The sequence below is a fragment of the Schistocerca nitens genome, chromosome 4, assembly GCF_023898315.1.
Source record: "Schistocerca nitens isolate TAMUIC-IGC-003100 chromosome 4, iqSchNite1.1, whole genome shotgun sequence".
Classification (NCBI taxonomy): Eukaryota; Metazoa; Arthropoda; class Insecta; order Orthoptera; family Acrididae; genus Schistocerca; species Schistocerca nitens.
Window position 1 is genome coordinate 804411755 of NC_064617.1, and position 9668 is coordinate 804421422.

At 38.2% G+C, this 9668-nt stretch overlaps 1 pseudogene; it reads right to left on the reverse strand.

Moving 5' to 3' along the window:
- Positions 1–9291: 9291 nt before the first annotated feature.
- On the reverse strand, positions 9292–9409 carry LOC126254316 (5S ribosomal RNA; annotated as a pseudogene).
- Positions 9410–9668: the final 259 nt, after the last annotated feature.

Below are 9668 nucleotides of genomic sequence, written 5' to 3' on the forward strand. Positions count from 1 at the left end.
GTTTTTACTTCTTCTCCATGAATTTTAATACCTACTCCGAATTTTTCTTTTGTTTCCTTTACTGCTTGCTCAATATACAGATTGAATAACATCGGGGAGAGGCTACAACCCTGTCTCACTCCCTTCCCAACCACTGCTTCCCTTTCATGCCCCTCGACTCTTATAACTGCCATCTGGTTTCTGTACAAATTGTAAATAGCCTTTCGCTCCCTGTATTTTACCCCTGCCACCTTCAGAATTTGAAAGAGAGTATTCCAGTCAACATTGTCAAAAGCTTTCTCTAAGTCTACAAATGCTAGAAACGTAGGTTTGCCTTTTCTTAATCTTTTTTCCAAGATAAGTCGTAAGGTCAGTATTGCCTCGCGTGTTCCAACATTTCTACGGAATCCAAACTGATCATCCCCGAGGTCGGCTTCTACCAGTTTTTCCATTCGTCTGTAAAGAATTCGCGTTAGTATTTTGCAGCTGTGACTTATTAAACTGATAGTTCGGTAATTTTCACATCTGTCAACACCTGCTTTCTTTGGGATTGGAATTATTATATTCTTCTTGAAGTCTGAGGGTATTTCGCCTGTCTCATACATCTTGCTCCCAGATGGTAGAGTTTTGTCAGGACTGGCTCTCCCGAGGCCATCAGTAGTTCTAATGGAATGTTGTCTACTCCCGGGGCCTTGTTTCGACTCAGGTCTTTCAGTGCTCTGTCAAACTCTTCACGCAGTATCTTATCTCCCATTTCATCTTCATCTACATCCTCTTCCATTTCCATAATATTTTCCTCAAGTACATCTCCCTTGTATAAACCCTCTATATACTCCTTCCACCTTTCTGCCTTCCCTTCTTTGCTTAGAACTGGGTTTCCATCTGAGCTCTTGATATTCATACAAGTGGTTCTCTTCTCTCCAAAGGTCTCTTTAATTTTCCTGTAGGCAGTATCTATCTTACCCCTAGTGAGACAAGCCTCTGCATCCTTACATTTGTCCTCTAGCCATCCCTACTTAGCCATTTTGCACTTCCTGTCGATCTCATTTTTGAGACGTTTGTATTCCTTTTTGCCTGCTTCATTTACTGCATTTTTATATTTTCTCCTTTCATCAATTAAATTCAATATTTCTTCTGTTACCCAAGGATTTCTATTAGCCCTCGTCTTTTTACCTACTTGATCCTCTGCTGCCTTCACCACTTCATCCCTCAGAGCTACCCATTCTTCTTCTACTGTATTTCTTTCCCCCATTCCTGTCAATTGTTCCCTTATGCTCTCCCTGAAACTCTCTACAACCTCTGGTTCTTTCAGTTTATCCAGATCCCATCTCCTTAAATTCCCACCTTTTTGCAGTTTCTTCAGTTTCAATCTGCAGTTCATAACCAATAGATTGTGGTCAGAATCCACATCTGCCCCTGGAAATGTCTTACAATTTAAAACCTGGTTCCTAAATCTCTGTCTTACCATTATATAATCTATCTGAAACCTGTCAGTATCTCCAGGCTTCTTCCATGTATACAGCCTCCTTTCATGATTCTTGAACCAAGTGTTAGCTATGATTAAGTTATGCTCTGTGCAAAATTCTACAAGGCGGCTTCCTCTTTCATTCCTTCCCCCCAATCCATATTCACCTACTTTGTTTCCTTCTCTCCCTTTTCCTACACTCGAATTCCAGTCACCCATGACTATTAAATTTTCGTCTCCCTTCACTACCTGAATAATTTCTTTTATCTCGTCATACATTTCATCTATTTCTTCATCATCTGCAGAGCTAGTTGGCATATAAACTTGTACTACTGTAGTAGGCATGGGCTTTGTGTCTATCTTGGCCACAATAATGCGTTCACTATGCTGTTTGTAGTAGCTAACCCGCACTCCTATTCTTTTATTCATTATTAAACCTACTCCTGCATTACCCCTATTTGATTTTGTATTTATAACCCTGTAATCACCTGACCAAAAGTCTTGTTCCTCCTGCCACCGAACTTCACTAATTCCCACTATATCTAACTTTAACCTATCCATTTCCCTTTTTAAATTTTCTAACCTACCTGCCCGATTAAGTGATCTGACATTCCACGCTCCGATCCGTAGAACGCCAGTTTTCTTTCTCCTGATAACGACGTCCTCTTGAGTAGTCCCCGCCCGGAGATCCGAATGGGGGACTATTTTACCTCCGGAATATTTTACCCAAGAGGACGCCATCATCATTTAATCATACAGTAGAGCTGCATGTCCTCGGGAAAAATTACGGCTGTAGTTTCCCCTTGCTTTCAGCCGTTCGCAGTACCAGCACAGCAAGGCCGTTTTGGTTAATGTTACAAGGCCAGATCAGTCAATCATCCAGACTGTTGCAACACCATCATACCAACAAGATTTCTCACTTTTCAAAGACATAATGACTCTTATAACCTACTTAAATATTATATTTTTTAAACTATTTTCTGGTAACAGTGTTCACTGCAATAAATCGAATACATCTCTATTTGATTACGTACTGGCAAATATAATGTTCTCTGTCACGATGAGAAAGTGAATTCACTATGTCTTCATTTCTATCACAGCTGTTATTTCGAAACTTAATTTCATGTCACTCAATGTTTTTGTTTGACTGGCGCCTAATGATGGTTCAGATTGTTTTTACTTTTTTCCTGCAGTGTTTTAGTTTTGTGAGTATTAGGGTGTTTACTTTGAATAATAACCAACTGAAGGTTTTTAAATACTTATGATATTCAAGTTTTAACTCTTAGTTACAATTTTTTCTCTGCATATTCTGGAGGTTTTCTTCTGGACTACATCTGCATCCGAATGTCTTGGAACTGAGCCCCTGCAGGGGATGCTTTCCACTCGAATAGTATCACACTCAGTGTTGTTAACCATTTATCCAACTTCTCTACTTTGATAAGTATCAAATGTTAACATATTTCAACTTAAGGAATTAAAAACAATAAATTTTGTATTGTTTTTAACAGGTAGCTATAATTTGATGATTTTCCTGAGCTACTAAGGTCTCCTAAAATTGTACGAATCTTTTAAAAGGGTGATAAACATCTTCTCGGACTGCATAAACTCTTCCAACCTCTTCTAATTCTTTGAACCTCTTATATACAGTGAGGTAAAAAAAATTGTGGTAGCTACAAACTTTCAAAAGCAATTTTGGTTTTTAATAAGGTAAAAACAATACTTCTATGTCATTTATGAATTTAACTGGGTTCTTGTTCCATATGAAAACTGGATATGACGTTTTTGTGTTATGTGATCTTAGTGCAGCGTTTGATTGCTTGCACGTAATCACTCTGCCTGTGAAACTAGCTCAATACAGCATACATAAGCTATCTGTAATCAAGTCTTACTTAAGGGGCTCCGGAACGCCCTATACTTGCAATGTTAAAATAACGCTTATAAATTACATCTTTCCTCACAAAGTATTTGAGGTAGGAAGTTGAACTTTTTACAGATTATTTATTGGAATATGGGCTACAACTTAACACAGGGATTTTACAAAATTTTAGTTCAGTTATTAAAGACGATTTTTTTTCAATTGTAATGAAAATTCACAACATTTTTTTGCAATTTTTTATTTATATATTCAAAAATATACAGTTTTTTGGAAAAAGGCTGTGTTAAATTATGCAGAAGGTACTGTGTAACATTTACTGAAAGTTTGAAACAAATATGTTTGGGAGATCCTTAGAAAACATGTAATTAGTATGAGAAAATAAAAGTTTTGGGAATCGAGCGACAAAGTTTGGATTAACTTTTTAGTGCATTCCAGGTCCATAGGATGGATTATCTTCATCCTCTGCAAACTCCTCCTCCAGCTTCCTCTTGTTCCTCCTCCTGTTTACTCTTGCTTGCATTTCTAGACTCTTTGCAGCCCTGTCTGCAGCCCGAAGGCGTTCCTTGTCTAAAGCAAGCATCGCTTGTACCATGTTAGAACCTATCTTCATTCCCATATTTCTAAATACCTTGCACCTTACAATGTTGCCATCATTGAAAGTCGCAACAGCATCATACACACCAAAGTGAAGTGTTTCTATTCCAACAAATACAGTCTTGGGGATTCTCGACCATATAACACTATTTACACTTTCATTGGGGTTTTGAGTTTTTCCGTGAATACACTTATTCAACAGTTCAGGTGCTGCTAAGTCTCTGAAAATAGGTTTAATCACCTCCATTATTGCATGAGGCAGACTATGCTTATGAGTGTACACTTCACCAGTTAGCAATCCTTTGTTATATTTACACCAACTGTCTTCTTCTTTGGGACACAAGCTATGTTGGGGATTTTCATCGGTTGAAGAAGTATGAAAAAAAAAGAGCCCAAACAGCCTTCTTCATTTCGTCGACACTTTGTGTATTTTGCCTAATAGCCATTCCATAATAGTTCTGTATTTTGTCAATTACACTGTCAGTTAACCTTCCCTTCCCATCCAACCCTTTACCATCACTGAGTTTTTGTTTTTTGTACGAAGCTTTCAGTCGCCAAAGTCGTGTTCCCATTCGCTTCTGTACGTGTCCAGTACACTCAAATTTCTGCACTACAACATCATCACCATAGGGCTTCAGTCCTTGAACATGTTTGAAACTTTTAGAATCACCGTCACCAAGGTAATTAACACATCGCACTTTATCACACGCCTCAGAACGCTGGAATATACTGGCAACACCAGCCACTTCCATTCCTCCACTACTGCCACTATAGTTAGCTTTGCAATTATATTTTTGTGGACATCTACAATACTTTGATATTACTGCTACATCTAAAACTTTCCCTGTATACATACTGGTGGCAGATACTACACCATGAAGAGATGTGTGTCCCCGTTTATGCCAGGTACCATCGAACGCTGCAGTCAAATCTCTGTTACCATTATTTTCCATTACTGCCTCTTCCACAGCGTTCTTCATAGGTTCTATACAGACATCTTCTACTTTAGACCCTATTAATTTATTATAGGTCGTAAACTTGGTTGGGGGATTTGGAAGATTCATGATGCCACAGAAAATTGCACCTGCAGTAGCACCCTTACCAACTGAACGCAAGGAATAAACAAATCTAATGTTGTGTTCGTAGATTTTGCTACCATTTTCTTCAGTTGCAGTTACTGCAACACTGTTCCACAAGGTGGTCATGTATGAACACTTATCACATTTCAGTTGTATTTCACTAGCAAGTCCTACATGCTTTATTATGGAGAGTTCCAGACCAACTTCACTACAATGAATACATCTTACACAGTTTGAAAAAATTCCTTTGAGAACCGACATATCAAATATTTCATTCACATCCGATTCGCCCATAAAACATTCATAGTTTTCACTCATTGAACCAAGCTTCTTCTGTGAAGTATTTTCTTTCCCACTTTGACTGCTATGCGCAGGTGTACTTGAGAGGTTAGGTTCACTCACTTGGTTATCGTCTTTATTGTTTACAGTAATAACACATACCTTTGGCTTTCCAACATTTCTCCTTTTCTTAAAAGCCTTCAGAGGATTTCTAATAACTTTACTTTTACTCATTATTATACTTCAACAAAACAGAGGCTCAAGAAACAGAATTAATTACGAATATTTTCGAGATAACGACAGAGTAAATAGACATGAAACAATCGACAATCACACCAGCGATATATATTGAACCATCACAGGTTAGCCACAACACATACTTTATCTCACATCACTAAAATGTACCTGATGAACACGGACGTTAATAATAACACCATTTGACAGCAGTTTAACAGCGCCACAGTGGGTCACGCCCATGTAGAACAAATTTCAAAAAACATTTAAAAATAGTTGTAGTCTTCGGAATTGAATAAATTATATATCTATTAAAAGGTAATAGTCTGCAGATTCAGAAAACGCAAAAAAGTAAAAATTGAACTTTTCATGAATTTGAGCCTTTCCGGAGCCCCTTAAGAAATACAAAACAGCTGGTGTCAGTCAGAAAGTGATACTTTCCTAAATATAGTGTTTAGGGTTCAGTTCTACCTTTCTATGCAATTAATGGCTATAGGAGTGAACACAGTAGTATGCTGTGGTGGTTACACATTACTGCTTAATATAAATTGCAATATTGTCACACTACATGTGAAACATTAAATTTATTTATAAATTGTTTTCATTTAATGAACTCCTATGTAATCCTGACCAAACATAGGTGACTGACTATTCTGAGTTAAGTAAATATGTGCAAAATAAAACAATCAAAGCAGTTAGGCTGTCATATCGATTCCAGATTAAATTTAGAGCTTCATATTACCCCTTGCCTGCCAGAGAATACCTCCACAGAGCTATTTCAGGTAGAAACTGGCAGGAGCAATCACTTGTTAGAAAATGGCATACTAGAGATTGCCATTCACACATATCCTATAGTGTCATGATTTAGGGACATTCATGGCATTTTAGTGATGTCTTGAAGATACTGGAAAAATTAATCAGATTAATGTCTGGAGCCAATCATAAGTAACACTGCCGCCCCCTAGTTAGCAAGCTGAAGCTGCTGTATGTTTATATACATGTAGCATTACATTTTGTTAGAAGCAAAATAAATGAGTTTGACAACTGACAGAGAATTCATAGTTACAACATTAGAGGAGAACTGGGAACTGATATCCCATGTTGCAGACTGACAAAGATCAGTATCCCATACTAAAAAAATAAGATACTGAAAAGAATTAGGAAACTTGAAGCGGACTAGATTTTTCATTGAATACGCCGCAGACTTAGCTCCTTTCCTAACTAATATTCAAAGAGAATCGTTTGCGCAGCTAATAGTCTGTGCGACTGGAAAAGACCACTCTTAATTCAAAAGGTTGAAAGATCGGATGCATATAATTATAGACCAGTATCAGTGATGTCCGGCTGCTCTATGATCTTAGAGGATATTCTAAATTCACACATTATAATGTTCCTGGAGGAAAATGGCGGCATGGACCCAGGTAAACCCAATCATGTAAAGCACAACCTGCTTGTCATAATTCAAAAATCCAGGTAAGCTACAAATATTTTAATTAACTTTTTTTTTCTTTGCTATGAGATGGTTTTGGCTATAGCGCCATTCTCAAATAACCTGTAGATGCTACGGTTGGTGAGTCTACTTAAATTTATAAAACTTGTATCTAAAGATAAGTTTACATATATACTTACGTCTTGTTGAAATGGATGCCTATATTGCATCTTTGAGTAAACTGTCGACTGTGTATATGTTGCCAGATTGTTATAGTAACATAAATTCTATTTGTATAGGATTTTTTCATGAAATACTTTTGACAGCTTGAATGACAATGTAGACAGTGTATTCTCGTTGATGTTTAACGTTTAGAGTTTAATCTTTGCTAATTAGTGATGTTAGGTCTGTTTTAGTGATATTATAATTTTGTTTTGTTCTCTCTTATTGTGTGTTTTTCATGTGTACTCGTGTTCGAAAATATAAAAAAAAATTATAGATAATTTTTATTTTTGAGATCGATTTGTTCATTAAGAGTACCTTAAACATAAAAATTATGTAGAAAATTTTATTGAAATTGTGGAAAACGTTCTAGTTGTATACGCAGTAAATTAAAAAAAAGAAATAATCATACATAAATATTAAAAAATTTGTAATATCACTGAAACACAGCCACAGAATTGACTAACAAAGATTACACATAAGCACAAAGCATCAACGAGAGTGAACTGTCATTCTGTCAAAAGTATTTCACGAAACATTGTACACAAATGGAACTTAGGTGACTTATATCAAATTGGCAACATGTAGTCAATCGATAGTTATTTCATTGATGCAATATACGCGTCCATTCCAAATAGACATACCGTAAGTATTATGCAAACCGTCTTTTATATACAAGTCTTATAAACTTAAACGGACTGACCAACTGTAAAATCTACAGGTTTACTTAAGAATGGCGCTATAGCCGAAGCAAGCCTGCGGTAAAGAAGAAACAATACTAATTAAACTATTTGCAGCTTACCTGGAATATAAAATGTGATATTATGACGTATTCTACTCTGTGGACCGTGTCGAAAAGAAAACAATCCGCTTTATTCGTACACATCTTGTAAACAATGGACACAGATGAACAGGTAGGTTCCACTCTCCTAGATATACGCAAGGCTTTCGACGCCATACGACGCAGTCAGCTAACAAGCAAGATAGGATTGTACGGAGTATCGTAACAAATATACGAGTGGCGCGAGAAAATCTGCATAGTAGAACCCAGTACACTGAGCTGACAGAAGTCATGGGATAGCGACATGCTTATGTACAGATGGCGGTAGTATCGCGTACATAAGGTATAAAAAAGCAGTGCATTGTTGGAGATGCAATTTGTACTCAAGTGATTCATGTGAAAAGGTTTCTGACGTGATTTTGGACACATGATGGGAAGTAACAGACTTAGAACGCGGAATGGCAGTTGGGGCTAGACGTATGGGACATTCCTTTTGGAAATCCAATATTCCGAGATCCACAGTATCAAGGGTGTGTTGAGAATACCAAATTTCAGACTTTTTCTTCTCACCACGAACAAGGAAGTGGACGACGGCGCATGTCGACACCCTGTACAGCTTATTACTTTACAACGGCAGTATGTGGGCGACCGTTATCGTGTTGGAAAACACACTTTGGAATGCTGTTCGTGAATGGTAGCACAACAGGCCGAATCATCAGCGTGTCTAGCTCCAACTACCATTCGACGATCGAAGCCTGTTAGTTCCCGTCGTGTGGCCACAATCACATCCGAAAGCCATTTTATACCCTGTGTACGCGGTATTATCGGTATAAGTGCATATCTTTGTCACCTCGCTGGGTAGGTTTTTCTAATTTTATGTAAGACCAGATTTGCATTTTGAGGCAGCCACTGTCTTAGCAATTCGATTTTCCACAAAATGACGTAGAATTCGTATTCCGGGTAGACATGTTGCTGTTGAGCGCCATACTGTTTGCTAGAAGTCACGAGCTTTTTGCTATCCGCTACCCTGTTTATTGAATCATTTATATCAAACTATACGTCTTTTATAATAACACTTACATCGTCTGCAATTTTTTATCTGCCATAATTAAGGGCTGCCTACTGACAGACATTAAAAAACTAAACTCCTCCCGCACAGCCCACGAAGGCCCAAAGGCACCGACTGGCCACCGTGTCATCCTCAGACCACAGGCGTCACTGGATGCGGATGTGCAGGGGCATGTCGTCAGCACACCGCTCTCCCAGCCGTATGTCAGTTTCCGAGACCGGAACCGCTACTTCTCAATCAAGCAGCTCCTCAGTTTGCCTCACAAGGGCTGAGTGCACCCCGCTTGCCAACAGCGCTCGGCAGACCGGATGGTCACCCATCCAAGTGCTAGCCCAACCCGACAGCGCTTAACATCGGTGATCTGACGGGAACCGGTGTTACCACTGCGGCAAGGCCGTTGCCGACAGACATTAAGTAGACTAACAAATCCCCACATTACAGCACCCCATTCAGAATAAATTTGTTCCCTGTTTGTTGTCAGTGACAGATAATTTCCTGTTTCCTATTTTATAGGTATGAAATGGACTTCCGGTCCTTTCTTCTATTTCGATTATCTTCCAGCCTAAATCAAAAGTATAACTGGGTACACACAGTGGGATGGTTTTTTTTCCTTAAATATGATGCATACTGTCGGCAACTTATCATGAGCACTGCAGGTGAC